Genomic DNA, 11,299 nt, shown 5'->3' on the forward strand with positions numbered 1-11,299 from the left:
TATGAAATGACTTGCTGAAATCCATAAAACTCCATCGGGCATATTGCTTCATCAATATATTAGCTTTCTTTTTCAAAAAAAAGTCAATTAAATTAGTCAGACAGAATTTCCCAACAACAAATATGTACTGATTAACCTTCATTGATCATTGGCTTTCCAAGTGCAGATTACTTTAGTCTCTCAGAATTTTCCTGACCATTTTCCTTCCACTGCCATTAGATTCACTGTTTTAACTTTAATTTATCCCTGTTACCCTTCACAACTAAAGATCCCTTTTGCTGTATTCCTATACACATCTGACACATCACCGGGATCCAGTGTATTTTTTAAATCATTGTTCCTGCTAAGCTGTGTGGGTGTGCAGCCATGCAATAGCTGAAATGCTCCCACACACATAGCCTTTGATGTTACTCTCTTATATAATGTGAATATAATTTTGAATTCTATGTTCATATAATTGTGAAATACCTTGTAATTAATTATCCTTTAATGGATATACAGGTAATCCATAAAATTTCTAGATAATAAACATACCACAACCATTACTTTGAAACATTTTAGAGCTTCAACACATCTACATTGTCAGTGTTTCAACTTGCAACACTTTACAAATTGCAAAAATAAACATAGAATGGAAGTCGGTCGCTCATTATTAATAAACTGCCAGCCCACTGAACACCAACAAAAAATACTCAGCTAACATTATGAACTCTGAGAAAGGTGTTGCCTCAAAAATATCGTGATTTCAAATTTGTCCTTTCTGAGAAAGTTAAGATTGGTTCAACTAAGCCGTCCACTGATATGTTGAACTATGTGATTAAAAATCAGGAATTTGAAGAGCTGTTCGTGTTGACATGGTTGGAGCATTTCAAACTTCTAGTGCTGACTGCAAATGTGGATTCAAACAACTGTAAATCAAAAACAGACTAAAAGTGGAACATTTGGATGACCTAATGAAGATTAAGATGTATTTTTCATCAGAATGTGAAAGTAAACTGGACATTGCTTATAGAATATGGACTTGTAATAAAGACAGCCAAGATAAAGTTTACAAAACTTGAAAGATTTTCTTTGTTGTCCTGTATTTCATTAAACCTTTCAATTAATAAATCAAGTAAAAAGCATGTACTCTTTCAATTTTCACTTTAAATATCTATATTATACATTTACCCAAAAAAAAAGCATTTAAATTGCCACAGTTTTCAGGCTATGCAAAAATTCCCTGCTAGTTGCAAGGGTTAGTCCACGCATCTGTGAAAATATTAGAAGGCACGTTGACAAAATGCGTCTGAAGGGAGCCCAGTACTCTCCTCTGTCTCCGACAGCAGCCTGGAAAATATCTCCTGAAGCTCTGAAGATTTATTTTTTTTCTTTTACGTAAATCTTTTAGATCTTGTTAATCTTAATGCTGGATTTCACTACCCCAGCTGAAAATTCCTTATATAATATCTTTTGCCTTAGTGGATATAGATGAGAACTATTCACTTGGACCTTGCCCAAACTCTGGGCCCATCAACGTGTTATAACTTCGGCCCTTAACAGGTCCCACTCATTCCCCGATTACCCTGTTGCTCTCGGTGTACTTAAACACATTTACGAGGGTGCAGACTAGGGTAAAGCATAAACGGCACAGAGGGTGCGCGGCAGAAAGTAAGAAAGAAAGGAAGGCAGGGAGTAAGCGAAAGGAGGAAAAAGGGAATCAACAAAGTAGCATTAAGTGGTCATTTCCTGTCAGTCACCTTATGTACACTCCAACACCTAGCAGCACTTTATGTACGCATAATTTGTCCATTTATATATGGTAAAGTTCGGTATATTCACATAGAAAAAAAGAAAACCATAGAAAAAACTACAGCACAGAAACAGGCCTTTTGGCCCTTCTTGGCTATGCCAAACCATTTTCGTGTACAATGATTGCTTTTATATTTATATTTATTGTGTTTTATACTGTAACAATCATTTGGTTCTTCTTTACATTCGTGTACCGAAGAACGGCAATAGACAACCTTCAATTTTGAACCTGAATTGAAGCGAGTAAATGGAATAAAGAAGATTTGACGGACGAACACACACACGCGCAAATACAGAGAAACAGAGTAAGAGAGAAAAAAACAGGGAAACCTTAAATTCTCAACAGCAGAGTGGCGCAGCGGAAGCGTGCTGGGCCCATAACCCAGAGGTCGATGGATCGAAACCATCCTCTGCTATGTCTGTCACTGGCGTGTCATTTTTTTTATGTATTATTTCGATTGAAATCCTTTATATGCTGTCAGTTTTTAATTTTGCTGAGTTTTTACTTGGGTAGTAAAATTCTCCCGTTGTGCAGTTTTATCTGCTCTATAGAACGTAGAAAACTTACAGCACAATACAGGCCCTACGGCCCACAATCTGTGCCGAAATGTATTTACTTTAGAAATTACCCGGGGTTACCGATAGCCCTATATTTTTCTAAGCTCCATATACCCTCTGTAAAGTCATGTTCTTCTATAATAAATTATATAAAAGATGCTGGAAACACGCAGCAGATCGGGCCGCAGCCACGGAAAGTGGAACGAATTTAAACATTCAGATGCATGCCCGCTCATCAGAACTGAGAAAGAGAGAAAAAAAAGCAGGCAATAAACACTTCAAGCAACACACATAAAAGTTGCTGGTGAACGCAGCAGGCCAAGCAGCATCTCTAGGAAGAGGTACAGTCGACGTTGCGAGCCGAGACACTTCATATTAATTAAGAGAGAGAGAGTTATAGTATTTTATTAAGAATTACACTGTACCGCTGCACATTTCGCGACTTACAGTGGTATGAAGCTTGATTTTGATTCTAAAACCAAGTGAGTGACTGCGATGGTTAAACTCAGGTAATTAATTATTCCGTGTCCAGTATTCTGAACAACAGAACGGTGGGACCTGTGTCGCGAGGCGCTGTGGGAATAGGAAAAGAAAAAAAGGAACAGCCTAGCTATACATGTCAGGCAGAGATGAGCAGTTCTGGCACAAGGAGCAGAGGAAGCTCTCCTCCCTCCCCGATTCCCTCCGGAAGCTCGGGATCAGCAACGCAAGGTCTACATTGATGGCGAACGCTGCTTACACCGAAGCACAATCAATCCCGAATCGGAACGTTTCATCCAGCCAGTCCTTGAAACCAGGAGTGACGAAACCGCAAAAGCAATGTTAGCAACACACATCAAAGTTGCTGGTGAACACAGCAGGCCAGGCAGCATCTGTAGGAAGAGGTGCAGTCGACGTTTCAGGCCGAGACCCTTCGTCAGGACTAACTGAAGGAAGAGTGAGTAAGGGATTTGAAAGTTGGAGGGGGAGGGAGAGATCCAAAATGATAGGAGAAGACAGGAGGGGGAGGGATACAGCCAAGAGCTGGACAGGTGATAGGCAAAAGGGGATACGAGAGGATCATGGGACAGGAGGTCCAGGAAGAAAGACAAGGGGGGGGGGACGGACCCAGAGGATGGGCAAGAGGTATATTCAGAGGGACAGAGGGAGAAAAAGGAGAGTGAGAGAAAGAATGTGTGCATAAAAATAAGTAACAGATGGAGTACGAGGGGGAGGTGGGGCCTTAGCGGAAGTTAGAGAAGTCGATGTTCATGCCATCAGGTTGGACGCTACCCAGACGGAATATAAGGTGTTGTTCCTCCAACCTGAGTGTGGCTTCATCTTTACAGTAGAGGAGGCCGTGGATAGACATGTCAGAATGGGAATGGGATGTGGAATTAAAATGTGTGGCCACTGGGAGATCCTGTTTTCTCTTGCAGACAGAGCGTAGATGTTCAGCAAAGCGGTCTCCCAGTCTGCGTCGGGTCTCACCAATATATAAAAGGCCACATTGGGAGCACCGGACGCAGTATATCACCCCAGTCGACTCACAGGTGAAGTGTTACCTCACCTGGAAGGACTGTTTGGGGCCCTGAATGGTGGTAAGGGAGGAAGTGTAAGGGCATGTGTAGCACTTGTTCCGCTTACACGGATAAGTGCCAGGAGGAAGATCAGTGGGGAGGGATGGGGGGGACGAATGGACAAGGGAGTTGCGTAGGGAGCAATCCCTGCAGAATGCAGGGGGGGGAGGGAAAGATGTTCTTAGTGGTGGGCACTCGTATGGGTCCTAGCTATGCCTGCCTTTTTGTTGGGTTTGTGGAACAATCTATGTTCCGTGCCTATTCTGGTATCTGTCCCCCACTTTTCCTTCGCTCCATCGACGACTGCATTGGCGCTGCTTCCTGCACGCATGCAGAACTCATTGACTTTATTAACTTTGCCTTCAACTTTCACCCTGCCCTCAAGTTTACCTGGTCCATTTCCGACACCTCCCTCCCCTTTCTATATCTTTCTGTCTCTGTCTCTGGAGACAGTTTATCCACTGATGTCTACTATAAGCCTACTGACTCTCACAGCTATCTGGACTATTCCTCTTCTCACCCTGTCTCTTGCAAAAATGCCATCCCCTTCTCGCAATTCCTCCGTCTCCGCCGCATCTGCTCTCAGGATAAGGCTTTTCATTCCAGGACGAGGGAGATGTCTTCCTTTTTTAAAGAAAGGGGCTTCCCTTCCTCCATTATCAACTCTGCTCTTAAGCGCATCTCCCCCATGTCACGTACATCTGCTCTCACTCCATCCTCCTGCCACCCCACTAGGAATAGGGTTCCCCTGGTCCTCACCTACCACCCCACCAGCCTCTGGGTCCAACATATTATTCTCCGTAACTTCCGGCACCTCCAATGGGATCCCACAACTAAGCACATCTTTCCCTCCCCCCCCCTGCATTCCGCAGGGATCGCTCCCTACGCAACCCCCTTGTCCATTCGTCCCCCCCATCCCTCCCCACTGATCTCCCTCCTGGCACTTATCTGTGTAAGCGGAACAAGTGCTACACATGCCCTTACACATCCTCCCTTACCACCATTCAGGGCCCCAAACAGTCCTTCCAGGTGAGGTAACACTTCACCTGTGAGTCGACTGGGGTGATATACTGCGTCCGGTGCTCCCAATGTGGCCTTTTATATATTGGTGAGACCCGACGCAGACTGGGAGACCGCTTTGCTGAACATCTACGCTCTGTCTGCAAGAGAAAACAGGATCTCCCAGTGGCCACACATTTTAATTCCACATCCCATTCCCATTCTGACATGTCTATCCACGGCCTCCTCTACTGTAAAGATGAAGCCACACTCAGGTTGGAGGAACAACACCTTATATTCCGTCTGGGTAGCCTCCAACCTGATGGCATGAACATCGACTTCTCTAACTTCCACTAAGGCCCCACCTCCCCCTCGTACCCCATCTGTTAATGCACACATTCTTTCTCTCACTCTCCTTTTTCTCCCTCTGTTCCTCTGAATATACCTCTTGCCCATCCTCTGGGTCCCCCCCCCTTGTCTTTCTTCCCGGACCTCCTGTCCCATGATCCTCTCGTATCCCCTTTTGCCTATCACCTGTCCAGCTCTTGGCTGTATCCCTCCCCCTCCTGTCTTCTCCTATCATTTTGGATCTCCCCCTCCCCCTCCAACTTTCAAATCCCTTACTCACTCTTCCTTCAGTTAGTCCTGACGAAGGGTCTCGGCCTGAAACGTCGACTGCACCTCTTCCTACAGATGCTGCCTGGCCTGCTGCGTTCACCAGCAACTTTGATGTGTGTTGCTTGAATTTCCAGCATCTGCAGAATTCCTGTTGTAAAGCAATGCTAGCGTTCATTTCTCGAGGATCTAGAACATAAAACCACAGTTGTAATACTGAGAATTTGTAAGACGTTGGTCAGACCACACTTGGGAGTATTGAGAGCAATACTGGGCCCCTTATATGAGAAATGATGTGTTGGCATTAGAGAGGGTCCAGAGAAGGTTTACGAGATTGACCCCAGGAATGCCACTGGTTAACGTATACGAATGGCTTTAGCAACACACATCGCCTGAACCTCTTCCGAGAGATGCTGCCTGGCCTGCTGCGTTCACCAGCAACTACTGGCTGTCTGGAGTTCAGAAGAATGAGGGTGAGAGGTGGGAGAGATATCATTGACACCTGTCGAATATTGAAAGGGTGAACGTGGAGAGGATGCTTCCTATAATGAATGAGTCAAGGGTCAGAGGGCACAGTCTAAGAATACAAGGGCGTTCCCTTAGAACAGAGGTGAGGAGGAATTTTTAGCCAAAGGGTGGTGCATCTATGGAATTCATTGCCACACATCGCTGTGGAGGCCATCTAAAGCGGTATTCGGGGTGTCAAAGGTTACGGTAATGGGATTGAGAGGGATAGTAAATCAGTCACGATGGAATGGCGGAGCAAATAAGATGGGCCGAAGCGGCTAATTCTGTTCCTATGCGTTATGCCTTTATGATCTTATGGAAAGTAATCCTGAGATCCCTGAGAGGCTCACAGTCAAAAAACAAACAATGCTGTAGTCCAATCACTAACAAAAGAAAATCTGCGGATGTCGCAATACTGCGACCTGCCAACTGTACTCTGTTATAGGAATGACAGAGTCTCTTTCGACAGCAGTTCCTCGTTAGTATAGTGGTTAGTATCCCCGCCTGTCACGCGGGAGACCGGGGTTCAATTCCCCGACGGGGAGATGTATTCTTTTAAATTTCTACATTAATACAAATCTAAGTCGTTTTTGTTTCAATGTTAAAACAAAACGATTAAAGCGCTATTTTAGTTTTAGTGCTGAAGTAATCCGTTCGTTTAAGGTTGCGAATGTAGAAGTAAGTTTCTAGTAAGTTTTCTTTTCTGTTAGTACATAGCTAGTGCGCTGTGAATGGGTCCTGAGTGATATGTTCCTCGTGTGTGAAATGTGAGAACATTTGGGAGACCTCTAGTCTCCCTGATAATTACATCTGCACGAAATACACCAAACTGCAGCTCCTTAGAGATTGTGTTAACGAACTGGGCTGCAGTTGGATGACCTTCAGCTCATACTGGGAAATGAGGAGGTGATAGATCGAAGCTACAGGGAGGGAGTCACCCCTAAAATGCAGGAGGCGGTACCTGGGTAACTGTCAAGAGAGGGAACGGAAATAGGCAGGCAGTGAAGAGGGGGAAGCCGCAGCGACATGATTTCTCGCAGTGAGCATATCTCTGTAGCTCAGTAGGGGAGGGGTGGGGCTAGTAGAGGAGTGCAGTAGTGTTAAGGAATTTCACAGACACCAGATTCTGTGGACCTGAAAGAGACACCCGGATGGTTTGCTTCCTCCCACATGCCGAGGTCAGGGTCTGATCTGGTCCACAGCATTCGAAATTGGGAGGGTGAATAGCCGGAGGTCGTGGTACATATCGGTACCAACGACATGGGGAGGAGATCCTAAAGAGAAAATAGAAGGCTGAAAAGCAGGACCTTCGGGGTAGTAATCGCTCGCCTGCTGTCTGTGCCATGCGTGAGTGAGAGTAAGAAATAGCATGATTTGGAAGATGAAATCGTGGGTGAAGAATTAATGCAGGGGCCAAGGAGATTTCTGGATCATTGGAATTCCTTCTGAGGAAGGTATGACCTGTACAAAAGGGGCGAGTTACACATGAACCCCGAGGGGGTTGGGAATCAATACCCATACAGTCAGATTTGCTCGAGCTGTTGGGTGGAGTTTAAACTAATTTGGCAGGGAGATGGGAACCGATGGGATAGGGCAGTGGATGGGCCATTTGATATCCAACTGGGTGCAGATGATAGGGCAAATAGGCAATAAACAATAGACAATAGGTGCAGGAGTAGGCCATTCGGCCCTTCAAGCCAGCACTGCCATTCACTGTGATCTTGGCTGATCATCCACAATCAGTACCCCATTCTTGCCTTCTCCCCATATCCCTTGACTCTGTTATCATTAAGAGCACTATCTAACTCTTTCTTGAAAGCATCCAGAGAATTGGCCTCCATTGCCTTCTGAGGCAGAGCATTCCACAGATCCACAATTCTCTGGCTGAAAATGTTTTTCCTCAACTCCATTCTAAATGGCCTACCCCTTATTCTCAAATTGTGGCCTCTGGTTCTGGACTCCCCCAACATCAGGAACATGTTTCCTGCCTCTAGCGTGTCCAATCCCTTAATAATCTTATATGTTTCAATCAGATCCCCTCTCATCTTTCTAAATTCCAGTGTATACAAGCCTAGTCAATCCAATCTTTCAACATATGACAGTCCCGCCATCCCAGGAATTAACCTCTTGAACCTCCACTGCACTCCCTCAATAGCAAGAATGTCCTTTCACAAATTTAGAGACTAAAACTGTACACAAAACTCCAGGTGTGGTCTCACCAGGGCCCTGTACAACTGCAGAAGGACCTCTTTGCTCCTATACTCAACTCTCCTTGTTATGAAGGCCAACATGCCATTAGCTTTCTTCACTGCCTGCTGTACCTGCATGCTTACTTTCAGTGACTGATGAACAAGGACACCAATATCTCGTTGTATTTCCCCTTTTCCTAACTGACACCATTTGAATAGTAATCTGCCTTCCTGTTCTTGCCACCAAAGTGGATAACCTCACATTTATCCACATTAAACTGCATCTGCCTTGCATCTGCCCACTCACCCAACCTGTCCAAGTCATCCTGCATTATCTCAACATCATCCGCACATTTCATACTGCCACCCAGCTTTGTGTCATCTGCAAATTTGCTAATGTTACTTTTAATCCCCTCATTTAAATCATTAATGCATATTGTAAATAGCTGCGGTCCCAGCACCAAGCTTTTCTGAAAGGGACCCATTAATCCCTACTCTTTGTTTCCTGTCTGCCAACCAATTTATGATTCATGTCAGTACCCTACCCCCAATACCATGTGCTCTAATTTTGCCCACTAATCTTCTATGTGGGACCTTATCAACGGCTTTCTGAATGTCCAGGTACACTGCATCCACTGGCTCTCCCTTGTCCATTTTCATAATTACACCTTCAAAAAATTCCAGAATATTAGTCAAGCATGATTTCCCCTTCATAAGTCCATGCTGACTTGGGCCGATCCTGTTACTGCTATCCAAATGTGCCGCTATTTCATCCTTTATAATTGACTCCAGCATCTTCCCCACCACCGATGTCAGGCTACCGTAACTAGTCTATAATTGCCTGTTTTCTCTCTCCCTCCTTTCTTAAAAAGTGGGATAACATTAACTACCCTCCAGTCCTCAGGAACTGATCCTGAATCTATAGAATATTGGAAGATAATTGCCAATGTGTCCACAATTTCTAGAGCCACCTCCTTAAGTACCCTGGGGTGCAGACCATCAGGCCCTGGGGATTTATCAGGCTTCAGTCCCACCAGTCTACCCAACACCATTTTCTGCCTAATGTGAATCTCCTTCAGTTCTTCCATTACCCTCGGTCCTCCGACCACTATTACATCTGGGAGACTGTTTGTGTCTTCTCTAGTGAAGACAGATCCAAAATATCTGTTCAACTCATCTGCCATTTCCTTGTTCCCCATAATAAATTCACCCATTTCTGTCTACAAGGGTCCAACTTTGGTCTTAAATATTTTTTTCCTTTTCACATACCTAAAGAAGCTTTTACTATCCTCCTTTATATTCTTGGCTAGCTTGCCTTCATATCTCATCTTTTCTCCCCGTATTGCCTTTTTAGTTATCCTCTGTTGTCCTTAAAATTGTAGTCAGTGGGATGGAGTTAAGGTGTAAAAGGGGGCCAAATTCGAAAAGGGTGACTAATAGAGGACTGAAGGTGTTAAAACTGAATGCACTCAATATATGGAAGAAAGTAGATCATCTTGTATCACAGTTACTATTTGGAAGGTATGATGCTATGGGCAATGCTGAGTCATACCTAAAAGAGGATTACAGCTAGGACTTAACGTCCAACAATACTCACTGCATCAAAAAGACAGGCAGTTATCCAGAGTAAGTGGGATGGCTCTGTAGCTAAAAAAAAAAATCCTTAGAAAGAGGGAAAGGGGAGATATAGGATCTGAAGATGTATAATCCTTGTTCAAAGAGATAAGGAATTCCAGAGTAAGAAGTCCCTGATGGGAGTTTTCTCCAGGCCTCCAAACAGTAGCCAGGATGTGGGCTACTGATTACAATCAGAGATAGAAAAGGCATGTGAAAAGGGCAATGTAGCAATAATCATGGGGGAATTTCAATATGCAGGTAGATTGGGAAAATCAGGTTGGTACTGGCTCCCAAAAGAGGGAATTTGTAGAAGGTCCATGAGATGGCTTTTTAGAGGAGTTTGTGGTAGAGCCTACCAGGGGAATGACAATTCAGGATTGGGTGTTATGTAATGACCCAGATTTGATTAGTAAGCTTAATGCCAAGGAACCTTTAGGAGGCAGATATCATAATATGATAAAATTCACTCTGCAGTTTGAGAAGGAGAAGCTGAAAGAGGATGTATCAGTACTACAGTGGAGTAAAGGGAAGGACAGAGTCATGAGAGAGGAGCTGGCCAAAGTTGATTGGAAAGGAACACCAGAAGAACAGCAATGGCTGGAGTTTCTGGAAGGTGCTGGAAAGATAAAGAAGTATTCTAAAGGGAGGATGAGGCAATGGTGACTGACAAGCAAAGTTAAAGACAGCAAAAAGCAAAAGTGAGGGCATATAATAGAGCAAAAATTAGTGGAAAAGTAGAGGATTGGGAAGCTTTGAAAAACTAACAGGAGGCAACTAAGAAACACAGAGAAAAGATGAAATATGAAGGTAAGATAGCCAATAACATAAAGGGGGTTACAAAAAGCTTTTTAAGATGTATAAAGAGTAAAAAGCAGATGATAGTATATATCAGACCACTGGAATGGTAGTAATGGGGGACAAAGAAATGGTGGACAGACTTAATAAATATTTTGTGTTAGCTGTCCCTCTCACTATATCTTCCTCTGGTGCTCCCCTCCCCCTTTCTTTCTCCCTGGGCCTCCTGCCCCATGATCCTCTCCCTTCTCTAGCTTTGTATCCCTTTTGCCAAACAACTTTCCAGCTCTTAGCTCCATCTATCCCCATCTTGTCTTCTCCTATCATTTCGGATCTCCCCTCCCCATCCCACTTTCAAATCTCTTACTATCTTTTCCTTCAGTTAGTCCTGATGAAGGGTCTCAGCCCTAAACATCGACTGCACTACTTCCTATAGATGCTGCCTGGCCTGTTGCATTCCACCAGCATTTTGTGTGTGTTGATTGAATTTCCAGTATCTGCAGATTTCCTCGTGTTTGTATTTTGTGTTAGTCTTCACTGTGGAAGATACTAACAAACTGCCAGAAATGCGAGCATGTCAGGTGTCATTGTTTTCACTAAAGAGAAGTCATTTGGGAAGCTGAAAAGTCTCAAGGTAGATAAGTCAGCTAATCAACTACGCCAGGTAGC

General features: G+C 44.2%; 1 non-coding gene across 1 annotated transcript; it reads left to right on the top strand.

Moving 5' to 3' along the window:
* Window positions 1-6,502: 6,502 nt before the first annotated feature.
* Window positions 6,503-6,574, top strand: trnad-guc (transfer RNA aspartic acid (anticodon GUC)). Its single transcript has one exon. It is a non-coding gene; the product is annotated as a tRNA-Asp (tRNA).
* The last annotated feature ends 4,725 nt before the right edge of the window (window positions 6,575-11,299 follow it).

The sequence above is a fragment of the Mobula birostris genome, chromosome 29 (genome assembly GCF_030028105.1).
Source record: "Mobula birostris isolate sMobBir1 chromosome 29, sMobBir1.hap1, whole genome shotgun sequence".
NCBI lineage: Eukaryota > Metazoa > Chordata > Chondrichthyes > Myliobatiformes > Myliobatidae > Mobula > Mobula birostris.